Source organism: Lathyrus oleraceus, chromosome 4 (genome assembly GCF_024323335.1).
Source record: "Lathyrus oleraceus cultivar Zhongwan6 chromosome 4, CAAS_Psat_ZW6_1.0, whole genome shotgun sequence".
Taxonomy (NCBI): domain Eukaryota; kingdom Viridiplantae; phylum Streptophyta; class Magnoliopsida; order Fabales; family Fabaceae; genus Lathyrus; species Lathyrus oleraceus.
The window spans coordinates 254,002,426-254,018,235 of record NC_066582.1 but is presented as its reverse complement, the minus strand read 5'-3'; the positions used below and the strand labels follow the sequence as shown (position 1 = coordinate 254,018,235).

General features: G+C 35.4%; 1 long non-coding RNA gene across 1 annotated transcript; it reads right to left on the bottom strand.

The window, feature by feature from the left end:
* Window positions 1-663: 663 nt before the first annotated feature.
* Window positions 664-2,085, bottom strand: LOC127074933 (uncharacterized). Its single transcript, XR_007786142.1, has 2 exons — window positions 1,549-2,085; window positions 664-927 (listed from the first exon to the last, which is right to left on the bottom strand). It is a non-coding gene; the product is annotated as an uncharacterized LOC127074933 (long non-coding RNA).
* Between the last annotated feature and the right edge of the window lie 13,725 nt (window positions 2,086-15,810).

The window sequence follows — 15,810 nt, the reverse complement described above, 5'->3', positions numbered from 1 at the left end:
ATCCGATGTAAAATCTACAAAAAAATAAAGGCATCTTTTTGGTTCCAAAAAGAATAAAAAATTAGAGAGTATTTATCCCAGTTTTAATGAAAATGGAGGTAACATATCCGACGTGAATTTTTTAAAAATTAAAGGCGCCTTTTTAGTTCCATATAAAACATAAAACCACAGAAGCTGGGAATCGAATCTCAAACCCTGAGCATATATTTATGTCAGGTTTTCATAAAACTGAGGTAACATATTGCTTTTTTATAAATAAAACAAGGCTCTCCCGTTACATACACCCTCAGTTTTATATTGTTTATGGTGAAAGCTTCATCATGAAAAGCGTTATTTGTTGTAGTGAACTGCCAGATCATGCATTTCATGTCTAAATCATGCGGTATCAGTTTATTCGAATTTTACTAAGTGCTCATTAGAATTTATGTTTATGGAATTTCATCTGAAGTTTAGTTGGAACTTGGTTTAGTTTAAGGCCACGTGAAACTATTCCACCCATACACATTTTTCTTAAATTTTTCTTTTTTTTAAAGTAAACTACGTGCATTCATAATCCATACATTCATTCATTTGGTTTTAAATCTTGGTATTTCTTCACATTTAAGAAAGGTTTGTTTTAAAGAAGAAAATAGAAGAAAAAAATTTAAAGTTTAAGTTCAAGCATAACATAAGTTGCCACTCTCATTTTTTCAATTATGATCAAGTTTTGAGAAGTTTTACAAGTTACAAAGTAACATTTCACATTGCCTTACATTTGAATTTACAAAGAAGAAAACCTAAACCATAAGTTGACAAGGCCTAAATCTAACTTCTAAAACCCAATTCATTTCAACTTCCCATGCCATATCCATCAGTATACAATGCAAACCCTCCTTTCTCTTTGCATATTTTGAGGCATCTTCTTGGTGCACAAGCCATGTTTAAAACCTGTCAAAGCATCATTAAGAAATATTAATTTAAGGATTAAAAACATTGCTAACATTCAATTCACATCTTTTGTCCAAAAGCATTTGAAAATTAAAAAAAAAAGTGGAACAAAGTTAATGCAGTAACAAAGTACATGTAAATTCACCAAGGAGGAAAAAGACAACATTCTTTTTGTTCTGCAGCAGCTATTATGGCAGTATTTCATAAATTCTACAATAACAGGAAACATATAGATTCTTTTGTCATCTACCTCTCAACTCCCAAAGACTCCACCAATTCACAACTAATCAAATAATAAAACTCCCAATATAAAAAAAATAGTAATAGAGCAGAGGGATGGATTTAGAAAACCCTAGCCACCATATTTCACACACATATCAGAAAACCCTAGCCACCATATTTCACACACATATCAGAAAACCCTAGTAGCCTTCAAAACAAAACACCATGAAAAACCATAGAATACCATACACACACTCACGAGCTCAACAAGAAGCAACATAACACAACTCAATTTTCACCAAAATACACACACTCACGAGCTTAACAAAAAGCAACATAACACGTAATCAATGAGATAAAGTAGACGCGAAGCAAAGCAACAAATAGAAAAAATCGTACCTCGTCGAAAAGTTCGTCTGCAGTCGAAAAATTCATAGGACTCACCGAATTCTGGGAACTTTGAATCTCTGGTTTGGGTATTTCGTTGATTCTTTTCACGATTTTTCTGTTGATTCCACTCTCTGAACATGCTATAATCATTTCCCCCATGATTTATTGTTGCAATTCATTTTATTTTGGCTAAACTGAATAAATTTCATGGTTAAGTTTTTTTTATGATCTAGATTTTCTGCTTATGATGTTGTTTGAGCCGAGTTTTACCTTGAGTGAGGTTTAATTTTCTATTTTTATTTTAGTTTTTTTTAGATTCATGAATGGAAGAGAAGGAAATCCATGACCAATGAGGGAGAGAGAGGGAGAGGGAGAGAGAGAGAGAGAGAGGTCATTGAGAGGTGAAAAGAAAATAGACGAGGCAATGGTAACAATTTGAGAGAGGGTTTTGGTCGATGTTGTAAGCTGCCTAGTTCTTTTTTTCTTTTCTAAAAGTTTAATGGTTGTTTGAAAAGAAGGAAACGACGGATGCAAGAAATTAGGGTTGAGGTTGTTGTTCTTTTTTCAGTTTTTTTATAGTTAATAATTGGTGGATTGGATCTAAACCGGATCCAGGCAGTAGGGCCTATAAGGCCCAATTTTCTTTTGTTCTCTTGGGCCTTACCCTGTGCTTTTCTGCAGCACCCATTTGGCCCATTAATTTGCTATATATATTTTTTTTCATTTTTATTGTTTTTTTTCCAATTACTTATTTCTTTTACAAATATTTTTTTAACTAAGTTTTCTTATAACAAATAACTTAAATAATTTCCTTTTTCTTTTTTAAAACCAATATTGAGAAAAATAATAAAATGAGAGTTTTATCTTTTTTTATTATCTTATGATATGTCAAAAAGATCAAAAAGAGTTCTAATTGGTCTTGAAAATGGCTTAGATTCATTGAATACTTGTTTTAAGATGATCTGTTGGATTGTGTGAGTGATTTGTATGTGATGTTTGATACTTGATTTTTGTCTACATTAATTGTTAAATAATATGATAAAGCATATGCACAATAAAATCCATCTTTCAAAACAAGAACAAACACTTTATCAACATAAAAAAAAAAATTTTCAAAAATCTCACCATTTGATTCAAGTCACTTTCGTCTTTTATTCCATTTGCAAATCAAACCTCGATTAACATCGAGTGACTTTTCCTAAATCAACATAATATCGAATCCTTTTTATTAAACAAAAGTGAAAGAAGAGGACCGTTGGAGTATAGTATTCTGATGGAACCCTCAGATGATCGGGCTCGAGGCACACATCTTAGAATAGCCGCTTATTCTTTATTTCATTCCCAAAAAACTTGGATGAAAAAGGACTGCTAAAGTCTAGCACTCAGATGGAACCCTTGAACAATTGATTCCAAGGCATATGTCTTGTTCTTATTGAGCGTTTGTTGTCCATCAAACCATTTCCTTAAATACCTTGAATGAAAAAGGACCGTTGAAATCTAACGTTCTGGTGGAACACTGAATGATTGATCCCTAGGTTTATGTCTCGTTCTCATCAAGTATTCGTCATTTTCATATAAAAAACAAGAGTTAATTGCAACTATGGTCCCCCTATTTAACCTTTTTTTGAGTTTTGATCGCCCTATTTTAAAAACCACATTTTTGGTCCCTTTCTTAAGTTTTGTTTTGGATTTTAGTCCCCCGGTCAATTTAAGAGTAATTTTTTATGATGTGGCGCTTATTTTGATGATGTGTCACTTTTTATTTTCCCAAATATATTTTCACGTCATACAATTCATTTTAAATTAAATTATTTCATTTCATTTAATTTTAATAAATCAATTAAATAAATAAAAATCAGAAAAAATAAAAGATTGAAGAAACATTGAACTTGTTCTCTTTCTTCCCACTACTTCAAATTGACATAGCCAACAACCTCATTATACATTCTCAAGAAATTGTTTCTTTCTTTCTCTCACACATGAAAGTGTCTTACGGCCAGATCGAAGGATGAAGGTGCAGTTGTTGTTGTTGTGGATGACCGGATCTAGAGCGTGGTGGTCAAAAATGATGAAAAAGGTGGTGTGCAATCTAGGTCACGAGGTTTGGAGGTGATTTGGGAGAAGTCACAGTGGCTGGTTTTCCGGTGGCCGAAAAAGACGTAGATTCCCTTTTCTCTTTCAATTCTATTCTTTCTTCCTCTACATTTTCTTATTTGCGTTTGTTTTGCTGTTGTCGTTTGTTATTATGTTTGTTGTAGTTTTTCTTCCTCTCTTTCAGGTCCAACTTGTTTTGAATCTCCTCATTTTGCTGTTGTAGTTTTCAAATCCAACTATGTTCCACAACTTCACCTATTGTAGTTTTGTTTTGAGAAAGTAATTGTGGATCAACATGTATGTGTGAGTGGAAAGGTGTAAAGAGATTATTAAATTCAAATATTATTGTAAAGATATTAGGACATGATTGGAGACGAATGAGCATTTTCTATAGGTGAAGCTGTGAAACTTTCCTAGCTTTGAAATATTTTTGGTGTTCATATACAAGGGTAGGCTCTGAAGGTGGAGTTGTTGTTGCTGAAAATATTAGGGTTTACATTTGGGAGAACACTTTTCTGGGAATGATGAAAATAGGAGATGGGCATGAAAAAACATTTCATTCACTGAGTTTATATTAATGAGTTATCTATGAATTATTTTTAAATTTTTGTAATTATTAAAAATTTAATCAATAGTTGTCCTTAAATAGGGGCAACTGTAAGACCCCAATTTTGACCCTAAGATCCATCATGTTATCTCATCATTTGCATTGACTTTGGGATCACACCTTGGAATCCTCCTTACCCCTAATTCATTGGGTTTGTATTGGGAGTGATCACCAAACACATTTGATTGTATCATACTTTATTTTCTTTTGTTTACTAACCAAAATGCCAGAAATATGTCTATGTATGCCTTTGTCTCTTTTGTAGGTAGTGTGTGTGTCCACCTATGCCCTATCAAGCTCACAACTAGGGTTTGAGATCCTCAAAACAAATAGATCAATCCAGCAATCCACTTTGGTTATAAGCATCATATATTAATCCCCATGTTCTTAATTTTTTAATTTGATCAAGAGTTCATCAAGAGTTTGAAGCTTGTTTGCCTTGGAAGCCCTAATTCATCTGGGTATCTTGTGTGACTTCCTCAACAAGTTTCTTAAAAAATTGATCAAATATATCAAGGGGTACTTCATTTTACATCATCTTATGCATATATTATCCTCCATGAGTCCCAAAGATCAAGAGAACTTCAAAGATGTTGAACAGAGAAAGTCAACTGGTCAAAACTGGGGTTCCCTAGACCCTATCTCCTAAAATTGTTGTCATATGAAAATTATTATAAGAGAAGCATTACTCCTTATGACATTACAAACAACTTTCATGTTGGCATCAAGAGCTAGTTTTGCTTGTAAAGTCATCTTTTATGGTGAAAGATTATAGGTCATTTTGTATGTGCCCTAGTTAGGAGGTCAACTTCCAAGGACCATAACTTGCTCAATTTTTATGAGATGAAGGATATCCAAGCTTAATTATAAATTTAAAGATGTCTTCTCCAACTTTGGTTCTTTTAGAAATTTAAAATTCAACTTGCAAGGGCATGTGCCAAGAGGAAACATTATAGGTCAATTTGGGTCATTACCATTGAACAAACAATTTTCCTCAACTTCTAAAATGCATAACTCCCTCATGCCAAATCCAAATGATTTCAAATTTGTGACCAAATTGAAGAGAGATTAAATATATACAACTTTGGTTAAGAAACCATTTTCATTTGGAGCTCATAGCAAAAGTTATTCAAGGTGGAAGAATTGGTCATTTGACTTTGTAATTAGAAAATTTTCAACTATGTTTGATTTGTCCAACTTCCACCTCAAAATTCATCATGATCCAAGCTCCAAATGAAAAAGTGTTAAACATAAAAGTTTTTCCCCTTGATGTCACCTTTCCAAAAAGTCCAAGATTACTTCCTTTGGACAAGAATTGAGGGACTTGCGCATGGTCCCTTTGTTGGGTTTGCTTTGGCAAGTTTTGACTTCAAGTGATAATTTCTCTTTGCATGCTTACACGTAATGATTTTGGTATCCATTATGCACGAATTAAGGTGGGATTACATCATGGTTTGGGCCCAAATCAATGCTTATGCATCCATGCACCATTGTTTCTATTTTTGGCCAAAATTTCAAAGGGTGCAAAACTAAATTCCATAGCCTATATATATCATTGCATTGCCTCAAGATCAGTACACACACATTTCCCAAGCCTTGCCAGATCATTTTTGACACCATAGAATACCTTGAGGATTTCTTTGAAATCGAGTTTGAATTTCACCTTTTGTTTTGAGATTCAAACTCCAAGGATTCATTGCCTTTTTCATCTCAATTGGTCACTGCAAGCAAGAGGAGAAAGAACCAAGTGAATTCAGATCAAGATCAAGCCAATTTGAAGCTGCTGGAAGGTGAATTTTCTCAAACTTATCTTATTAGACTCTCCCTCATTTCTCAACTATTTTGCTTGATTGTTGGTTGGCTGAAGTCCTACCAATGTAGGCAACAAGATTGAGTTGCTTTGAGGTCAAATTGAAGCAAATCAGTCCGTGATCCTCAAATTTTAAATCCATGTATCTTTCAATATACTTGGAATTGGAAGAAATTGAGGCCAGATTCGAGCTCCTAAGCATTTTTCCTTTAAAATGATGTCCTTACTTTTTACTTTGGTGTTGGTTAATGGTGGACCAGTCCGGTGAGGTCCACCGGAGAAGATGACCAGAGCTAGGACTCTGGTGATGCCTTGGATCATCCCAGACCATCTGATCTCATATCCATGTTTTAATCCCGGCCCTCGCTACTGATTACCACGTGTGTACACACGTTGACTGCAGAACATGATGGAAACACGCGCTTAGTCATCAGACCTGTCACCTCAATTAATGAGGGAGATCTTATGGCCCTTGTTTTTTGGAATTTTGATTTAATTTCTGAATTTTCATTTAAGCCCTTTATTTTGTTTAATTCATAATAATTTCATTTTTAATCCAAAAAATATGTGTCTTTCACCAAAATCTTCAAATATTTTTCTATTCCATATTTTGAATTAAAATTATTGTTTGGATTAATTTTGATATTTTTGATGAATTAAATATTTTTGTGCATGTTTTTAATTGTTTAAAAATACTTCTGACATTCCAAAATCATGGAATTTTTTGTCTAATGTCCTTTGACCTTGTTTGACCTAGGATAAATTTCTTGGCCATTTATATGGTGTTTTGAAGGGATTTGAGGTTTTGACCAAATTAAAATGCATTTTAATTCATTTTTGAATTGATTTTTAATTGAATAATTGCTTGAAAATTATGTTAGGCCATTTTTATGGTCTTGTGAGGTTTGACTTTCTGTTTGGCCTTGATCATGGTTGATTTGACTTTTGTTTGACCAATACTATTGGATTTAGGGGATTGATGAAATGCATATTTCATCTCTCAAAATGAATGGATAGTATTGATCAAATGAATTTCCTCCTGTGATCAATTTGGATTCTATTTCCCCTTCCCTCTTCATCTTCATCCCTATACTTCCATAATCCATCATTGACCAATGAAATCTCTTCATGTCTAATGTTAGTTGATTCATCAATGACCTTGTGTCAGATGAATCAAGATGAGCTATACTGAGATAGGTCCTTCCCTCATTTCTTTTAATGCGTGGTATGTTTTAGGAGTTTGGTTTTTTGTACCAAATCTCTAACATGCATTAACACCTATATTTTTATTGCCCGACCTCAGATAGTTGTGACTTTTACATAAGTCCAATTACGATTACTTAACATAGAGCTAAATTTGATCAAGAAGGCATAACATTCTAGTAAGTGAGATTGTAAGTCTCTCATTCTTCATGGCATTGTATGGAGACTTGAACTTTTTTCCTTTAATGAGAGCTAGTGGCATACTTGTTAAATTATCCATGTTTGAGCCCTTCTCATGGATGATGTCTTGGTTCAAGGATCCATACTTGTGAATGAATGGTTGAGTGTTCTCCAAAGAATGACTTAACAAAATCAAGACTCTCCACTAACATTTGACTAACACTTGACTAACTTTTATTCATTATGCTTTTACTTTCAAGTCATTTACTTTATGAAATTTAAATTTCAGTCATTTACCATTCATTTACCATTTACATTACATGCAACTTGTTTATGTTTCAGTCCCTTTCAGTTTGCTCACTTGAGCCATATCTTGTGAATGTATATATTGTTTGTTTGTCTTTGTTTTTGTTTATGGTCTTAGGACCTTAAAATACCTAATAACAATAAAAACCCTAAAAAATATCTTGGTGGACTGTTAGACTTGATCTAGGCTTTTAGACTTAGAATTAGGCGACATTCTAAAGGACTTGGACAATACCAACATTTGAGATTGAGCTACCTCTACTTATGCCTTTATCTGATACAAGACCTTGGATGCCTTGGATCCATCTGCTACTTTGTCTCTATGCTTAATTGTTATTTTGTTATTATTATCTATGTTTGATGTTTTGCTTTGAGTTTATCAAGGAATATTCATCTGTTACATGGGAAGACACTGAAGACTGCTAGTTATTGGATGACTTGCTTGGATATTATGGCTATCTTTATTTGATGCCTTGATCTTCACATAATGCTTGGATGTTGCTTTTTGCTTATTGCTTTTTGCTTGTCAAAGTCCAAGGAAAATGGGTTTCTATATGACATTCTTGTCTGTTGGATTGTATCACATTGGTCAGTTCTTATCAACCCTTTGTCGCAACTGGTGCGAAAAAACAACCGACGAAGAAAAAAGAAAACAGAAGAGTCGCCACCGTTCGTTATTTATCCCAAAGGAGGGAAAGGAAACGATCGAAGAAAACCTGAAGAGAAGGAAAAGACAAGGTCTCACAACCAAATCTAGGGTTCAGGAGTCGATTATGCGAAGGGAAGGTATTAGCACCCCTACACATCCGTAGTACTCTACGGGATCCACTCTTGTTGTTCTAGTCTAAAGGGTGTAGGTATATCTAAGGTACTATCTGCTAAAAGAAGGTCAAAAGAAAATGACTCGCAAGGATGCCGCATCCACTGCCTACGTATCTCACCTGAGTATGAGAATCAGAGTCTTCGTAGCTCGGCTACCTATGGGCGAAAGAGAAGTGTGCTCGATAAGACATCGCGTCTTATGCCTACGTATCTCATCTAGAATGAGAATCAGAGCAAAACATAGTTCAGCTAACTATGGGAACAAGGGTCTCGATTGCAACTAGGGCAAGAGAAAGGGAAAGTCTCAATTGCAACGAGGGCGAGAGAAAAGAATCGCAGCAAGGGCGAAAGCAAACAAGGATTAGTTGTTAGTCGTCAGTCAAAAACTCGGCAAGACATCGCATCTCGTGCCTACGTATCTCATCTAAACATGAGAATCAGAGTTGTCGTAGTTCGACTAACTAGGGGTTAAGGATTTCCATATGAACATGGACTTACAAAAGAGGACACCAGCTGTGTCAGAGGAAAGTGGGCAATGTGTTCAACGTCCTAGCAGTAGGTGTCGCAACTCGCTGAATCGATTCTTAGGCAGTTACCTCTTTGCAATAGAACAGACTGACATGCCACAAGATCGGAGACGCACGGAAGGTCTAAAAATGGGGAAGCTTTGCCCTAGAGTTGTCATGCAATGTGGACATATGTGTTAGGATTTACAGAGGGAACATCTACCTAATGTTAGCATGCAAAGAGTAAGGGAATTCTACCTATGTTATCATGCAAATAAAGAGGGAATTCTACCCATGTTATCATACAAAGGGTTCTACCTAACGGGTGCTACCTAAACGGAACAAGAGTCAACGGATGGAGCAAGGAGAGGAACCACGAATAAGGGTAGATGGCGATGTCTGAGGCAATCGACTTACAGGTAGATGACGATGCCTGAAGCAATTGACTTACAAGAGAAATGGCGATGCATGAAGCAATCGACTTACAAAAGGATGGATGAATACGTGCTGGTTATGTTAAGTTTTGAAAATGATTACTCGACGTTGGATTGAGCTTTTGATCTCGTTTTGAAATGATTATCGAATATTCGTTTTAATTCTTATATTAACAGATGAATAAAGAATGAAAGAATAAACATTATACACTTCACGGGAGAGGGGTACATTTGTTATGAATGGGGATGGTTCATGGCAATTAAACAATAAGAATATATGCCTCATACATCATACAAGTAGGCAACAGTTATCAATCAAATCAGCTAAGCAAACAAGTGTATAATCAGATCAAAGAATCAAAGAATGAAATAATGGGGCATTAAACAATGTATGGGAATATGAACATGTTAAATAATCAAACAATAGAAAGCATGAATGAAAGAAGCAAGTGTGACAAATAACAGATGAATCAGACAGATGAAAAGATGCACAAAAGAGGTCCACTGAATAATTTAATCAGGAAATGAGGTAAGGACCAAATAAAATCAAGATGAAAGGCCTCTAATACATGGCATATGAGATGAACAAGGGAGGATCAAAATATCTCTTCAATTGCCATAAGCAATCCCTAAGTCAAACATCGATCATAAAGAAGTCAACTGAAAATTCAAGTCAACTTAAAAATATCAAATAAATAGCAAATTAATCAAGAAAATTATGAAAAATTAAACTAAATAACGTGGGGTCAGGACATCATCATCCCCCAAAAATATTTCAAAAATAATGAAAATTGGTGCATGAATTAATTAAAATAAAACAGAGGTCAAACCAAAAGTCAACCAAACAAACTAGGTCAAAAATAAATCTAAAATAAATGAAAAATGGGAAATAAAATTCCAAGAAAAGGTCAGATTGACCATGGGACATTGGTCAACCTTCATCCCAAAAATCAAGAGCTAAAAAGAATTTTAAGTCATGAAAATAAAATCAAGAAAAAAATGTGTGTTAAAATGGACCATTTAGAATAAATAATTAAAATAAAATATTAATATTAAATAAATACGAAAATAAAAATTAAACAAAATTAAATAAGACATTAAGAATCATGGAAAATATTTTTTGATATTTTTATGAATAAAGAAAATATTTTAAAATAATTAAAATCATAACAGAAAAATAAATGAGAATTAAAATAAGAAAATAAAAGAGATTGTTGGTGGGCCTTAAGCGTGGGGGTGTGGAGAGCAACAGGCGCTGGCCCAGTCCAAAACGATTATTGGGGCGTGACACATTTAAAGTGAACATTTTATTAAAATAAATTATGTAACATATATCAACTGGTCACATGTACTTTAAGTGACTAGAAGACAAAAACGGATGGGCGGCTATGATTAAAACAAAAATGGTAGATCCAATGGTTCATGCAGTGCCACGTCATCGTCTTCTTCCACAAACCAAAACCCTAATGCCATGCATGCAAAAAACGTGAAAAACAGTGGATTTTCTCAAACTTCCACTCAAGAATACGCATGCCATGGTGCACCAAATGACACGAAATAAAAACCAAAATTCAAGTACAAAATGTGTAGATTATCATGGTATCCTTGTTTGAGTACAATGATGTCTTAATCATGGAGAAAAGTTGACCACAAAAGGTCAACATGGACACGGGCAAAGGCAAACAATTCAGCATAAACCAATATCAATAACGCAAGCATGTGATTGGCATTGTAAACAAGCATGAAACAAACATGAGCATATGGTTAGCATGGCAAACAGTAATGATAATAATGATGAGCATGGTAATGACGATGATGATGAACATGGATACATCAATACATGGCCATGGAAGAGGAGTGATAGAGTTACCTAGTGGATGCTTGGTCCACTGCCCCTTGATTATGGAGACAATGGAAGAAGAAAAGTGTTGTCTTGATGCCTCAAAAATCTCCAACTTGAGAGCTTGATGAGAAGAATGGGATCTGACCTTGCCTTGCTTGCCACGAAATTCCAATGCCTTCTTTAGGTTTAGGGTTTCTTGTCTCTTAAATATGGTGGTCAAATAATCTTAATGGGCTCAGAATAATGATTTGTCCATAATCCAAAATAATGCCAAGTGAGGTGTATTGGGAATGGCATGTGAAATGTTGTTATTTTAGGCCAAACTTAAGTGAGTGAATATCCAATGCATGGCCAAAAGAGGTAGCAAAAACGTGGGCTGGTTTGCAGCATGGCTTGGCAAGCAAGAAATCCATTCCAAGGTGGTGACTTTATGGCCTTGTAACTTGATGATCAAGTCACCAAATGATGAAATAATGCAAACAGTAGCAAGACCTCATGGAGTATGTCATCTTTCATGTTGATCACAAGTTGAAATTATGAATGGAAGAATGTGAAAAATGGCCCTCAAGTTCAGGTCTCACCATGCAAAACTGATTAGGCCAGTTTGGCCTAAAATCTGCCTAGAAAATCAAGTCATGGTGCCAACTTTAAGTGAATGCATCTCTCAAACCATGGATCCAAATGAGATGATTCCAAAAGGATGTGAAAGAGAACATGGCAAGTTACAATTGTTGTGAAGAAAACATTTTCAAATGATGCCTTGAAATGCAAGAAAACTGGCCAAGAAGTCTTGACAAACTTTGAAGATTTTGAGACTTAGAAATTTTTCTAAGTGTCCTAAAAAATGTCTTACTTTGACTAAGCATAACTTTCTCAATTTTAATCCAAATGGAGAAAACTTTATATCTCTAGAAAGCTTGGAACAAGAGGAACAACTTTAATGTTGGAGAAATTTTCAAATGGAGCTTTTATCTTGATGGAAAATGGGCTTAAAGTGAGTGCAACAATCATGAAAACTTGCCATAAATGGAAAGTCAACCATTTCCAAATTAAGTAACTTTTCCAATTCCTGATTAAATGATGAATCCATGATCCAACCTTGATCAAATTTCACATGTAGGCTCCCCTAGGCATGAATTTCGAGATTCCACTCTCAAAATGTCAGGAGTTGACTTTTCTGGCCCCACAGTTGACTTTTCACAAACTGTCTGATTCTCGATTCCAGTGATCAATTGAAGCACCTCTAGCTCAAATAAAGAGCTGATTTTTTGTATGTAGACCCTTGTGGACATATGGAGGGCCATGGAAAAGAGTTTCACCCAAAGAATCAGAAATAAACTGATTTTATACCAAACCCTAATTTTAGGGCAAAATTGATCAGGAACTGATTGCACTGCTTGCCAATGGATCTTTCTGAGATAATTGTGAATCTTCTTAGGCCAAGATGCCTCTCCAATCATGACATGGATAAGCCCCTCTACTTCCAACCAAACATTGCATGTTGCAGGTAGCCATAAAACCCTAATTTTTTGATTAAATCCAGATGAACACTCTGATAGCTTTGAATCCTTCACTGATGAACTGAGGACCATAATAAGATACTTGGACCCCCTGAGACCCTTGAGACTTGTATACTTAGAAAATGAAGTCCAATTCTCAATCTTGCTTTGTGTGGGCTCCTTTTGTTAAGGAGTGATCAATCAAAGCCTGACTTCCCAGTCACTAATGAAGTATGCAATGAGTATGACCTAGTATGATGCTAATGAGGTGTGAAACATAATCCCATGTTTCCAAGAAAAAATGAAGGGTAAATTTTGGGGTATTACACCCTTAACTTTTAATTTTTGCCTAGGGTAGTCTCTTCATCTCCTCCCACTTCTTAAATTTCAAAATCTCTCCCTCTTTTTAAAACTTTGTTTGTGTTTCCTAACTTAGACACGTTTTAATGATTAGAAACTTTGGCCTTATGCCAATGAATTTAAAAACCTTTTCTTAATCAAACTTGTAAATGAACTTAACAATATTGACTTTAATTTCAAAAAGACAAAAAAAACTAACCGCCTCATTCAAATCTGTGGTCATCTTGGTTCCTTTTTCTGTTAAACTTTTGCTTAAAATTAATTCACCAACTCTCTTTGAAATTTTTACCACGAATTACGAGGTTTTGATCCCTCATTTTTATGTTGGTACGTAGACACAAGACCAAATGTCTTGTCAAACACAAAAATATAATTAAATGAATTCTTTTCTCATCCCCTCATTCTTTTTTTATCAAACATCATTTAGACCAAATCACTTGCACACAAAAAAGGCTCCCTAGAAGTACCTAGGACACTTTGGGTTCTAATACCTTCCCTCTGTGTAACCAACCCCCTTACTTATAATCTCTGGCATTTTATTAGTTTTGATTTGAAAACTTATTATCTTTGGGTTTTGTTTGTACTTTCTCCACTTTCCTCTGGAGACAATAAAAGCGTGGTGACGACTCTAGTTTTATTCATGTCAAGTTTATCCATAGCTTGATGTTCATGAATTTATTGCTACAGAAATTAAGTGGCGACTCTGTTGGGGAGTAGTCCTTAGTGGGTTTAGCCTGCTTTTTGTGTGTATATATTTGTATATTTGATTGTTTGTTTGTATATTATTGTGTGATACTCTGTCTGTTATGCTTGGTGATCTCTATGTGGTGAGATAAGTTCTAACCCGAACTTGAGTGAAATCTAAGATAAGAGGGTGGTATAATCATGTTGGATTTGAAGGCGTAGTCCTGAAAGAGTTGACATGAGATCCCCCACTCAGTGGAGACCTCTTTAGAGTTACTAATGTCACACAAGTAATTTGTGGATATGCATTACTTTCTCTAATTTGGGGGTCCGAGAAGCTGAGGACCATAGAACATTTAACCCAACTTGGCCTATTTAGGATGTAGTGCGGAGATTGTTCAAGTGTAGACTTGATCACAGTTGTTACGCGATACTACACTCATACGAGTTTCTCTTGAGAATACTATGGGTTGATGAGTCAGTCATCCTAACCTATAGTATCCGATAGACGGGATTAAGACTCTGGGAACTTTTGTAGAACATGATCTACAGGTTTTTATCCTTAGTACACTCCTTTGTGATGGTTCTTAACCCCACTCCATGCTCGTGACTCACAATAAACCCTTTGATTCTTGGTTGATCTGATCAAGTCTTGTCAATATCAATGGAACTTGGGTGTTGATAAGGTGAAAACCATAATCCACCAAAATGGATGATTGATCTTGATGATGACTTGATCCATCCCTTGACCTTTATTTGTGTTTGGCTTTTTATGTGATTGTTACATTCATGCATACATGCGCATCATGACATTTATCACAGAAAATAAATTTCAAGGAACTAAGGTCTTGTTTGTAAGTATTTTCAGACCATGGATTATGGACGAAGGACCACTAAGAAGTACCGTTTCATATGTATTGATTTGAAAGAGCTAAGGAAGTTGTTATCCTTTGTATTAGATCCCTTGGACTTCAAGCAACGTCATGAGAAGCTCTTGTCTGTGTTATCTACTGACATGGTGGAAGGACTTCTGAGTGTTTTGGTTCAGTTTTATGACCCTCTTTATCGGTGTTTCACTTTTCCCGACTATCAGCTTGTGCCCATGTTGGAGGAGTATGCCTATCTCTTGGCCATACCCGTATTTGACAAGGTACCTTTCAGTGGATTGGAGGAGATCCCGAGATCTCATATCATTGTTGAAGCTCTTCATCTAAAGAAATCTAAGATTGATACTCATTTGGTGAAGAAAGGAGGAATTCTTGGGTTGACTTCTAAGTTTCTCATTGGTAGGGCTACTGTTTTTGCTCAAGCCGGTAGCATGGATGCTTTTTAGGCTATCTTGGTATTGCTCATCTATAGCTTTGCTTTGTTCCCTAACATTGATGGTTTTGTTGATGTTAACGCTATTAGAATTTTCTTGATTCGGAATCATGTTCCAACTCTGTTGGGTGACATGTATTTGTCTTTGCATTTGAGGAATTCTAAAGGCAGTGAGACTATTGTGTGTTGTGTTCCTCTCCTATATAAGTGGTTTATTTTGCACTTGCCTCAGACGTCTGCTTTCATGGAGAACCGACAATGTCTATGGTGGTCCTAGAGACTTATGTCTCTCACTAATGATGATATTGTTTGGTATGATTCTGCACTGCGTAGCTTGGACATTATTGATAGTTGTGGTGAATTCTCTAATGTGCATCTCATTGCTACGCAAGGAGGAATCAACTACAACCCAACATTGGCCCGTCGTCAAATTGGGTTCCGCTTGAGAGATAAACCTAATAACACTCAGTTAGAGGGTATATTCTATCAAGAGGGTAAAGATCCCCAACTTTTGAGGAGTAGAATGGTGCGTGCTTGGCGCAATGTGCATAGGAAAGGAAGACCTGAGCTTGGTCCACACAACTGTGGGTGAATAAGAGAGCC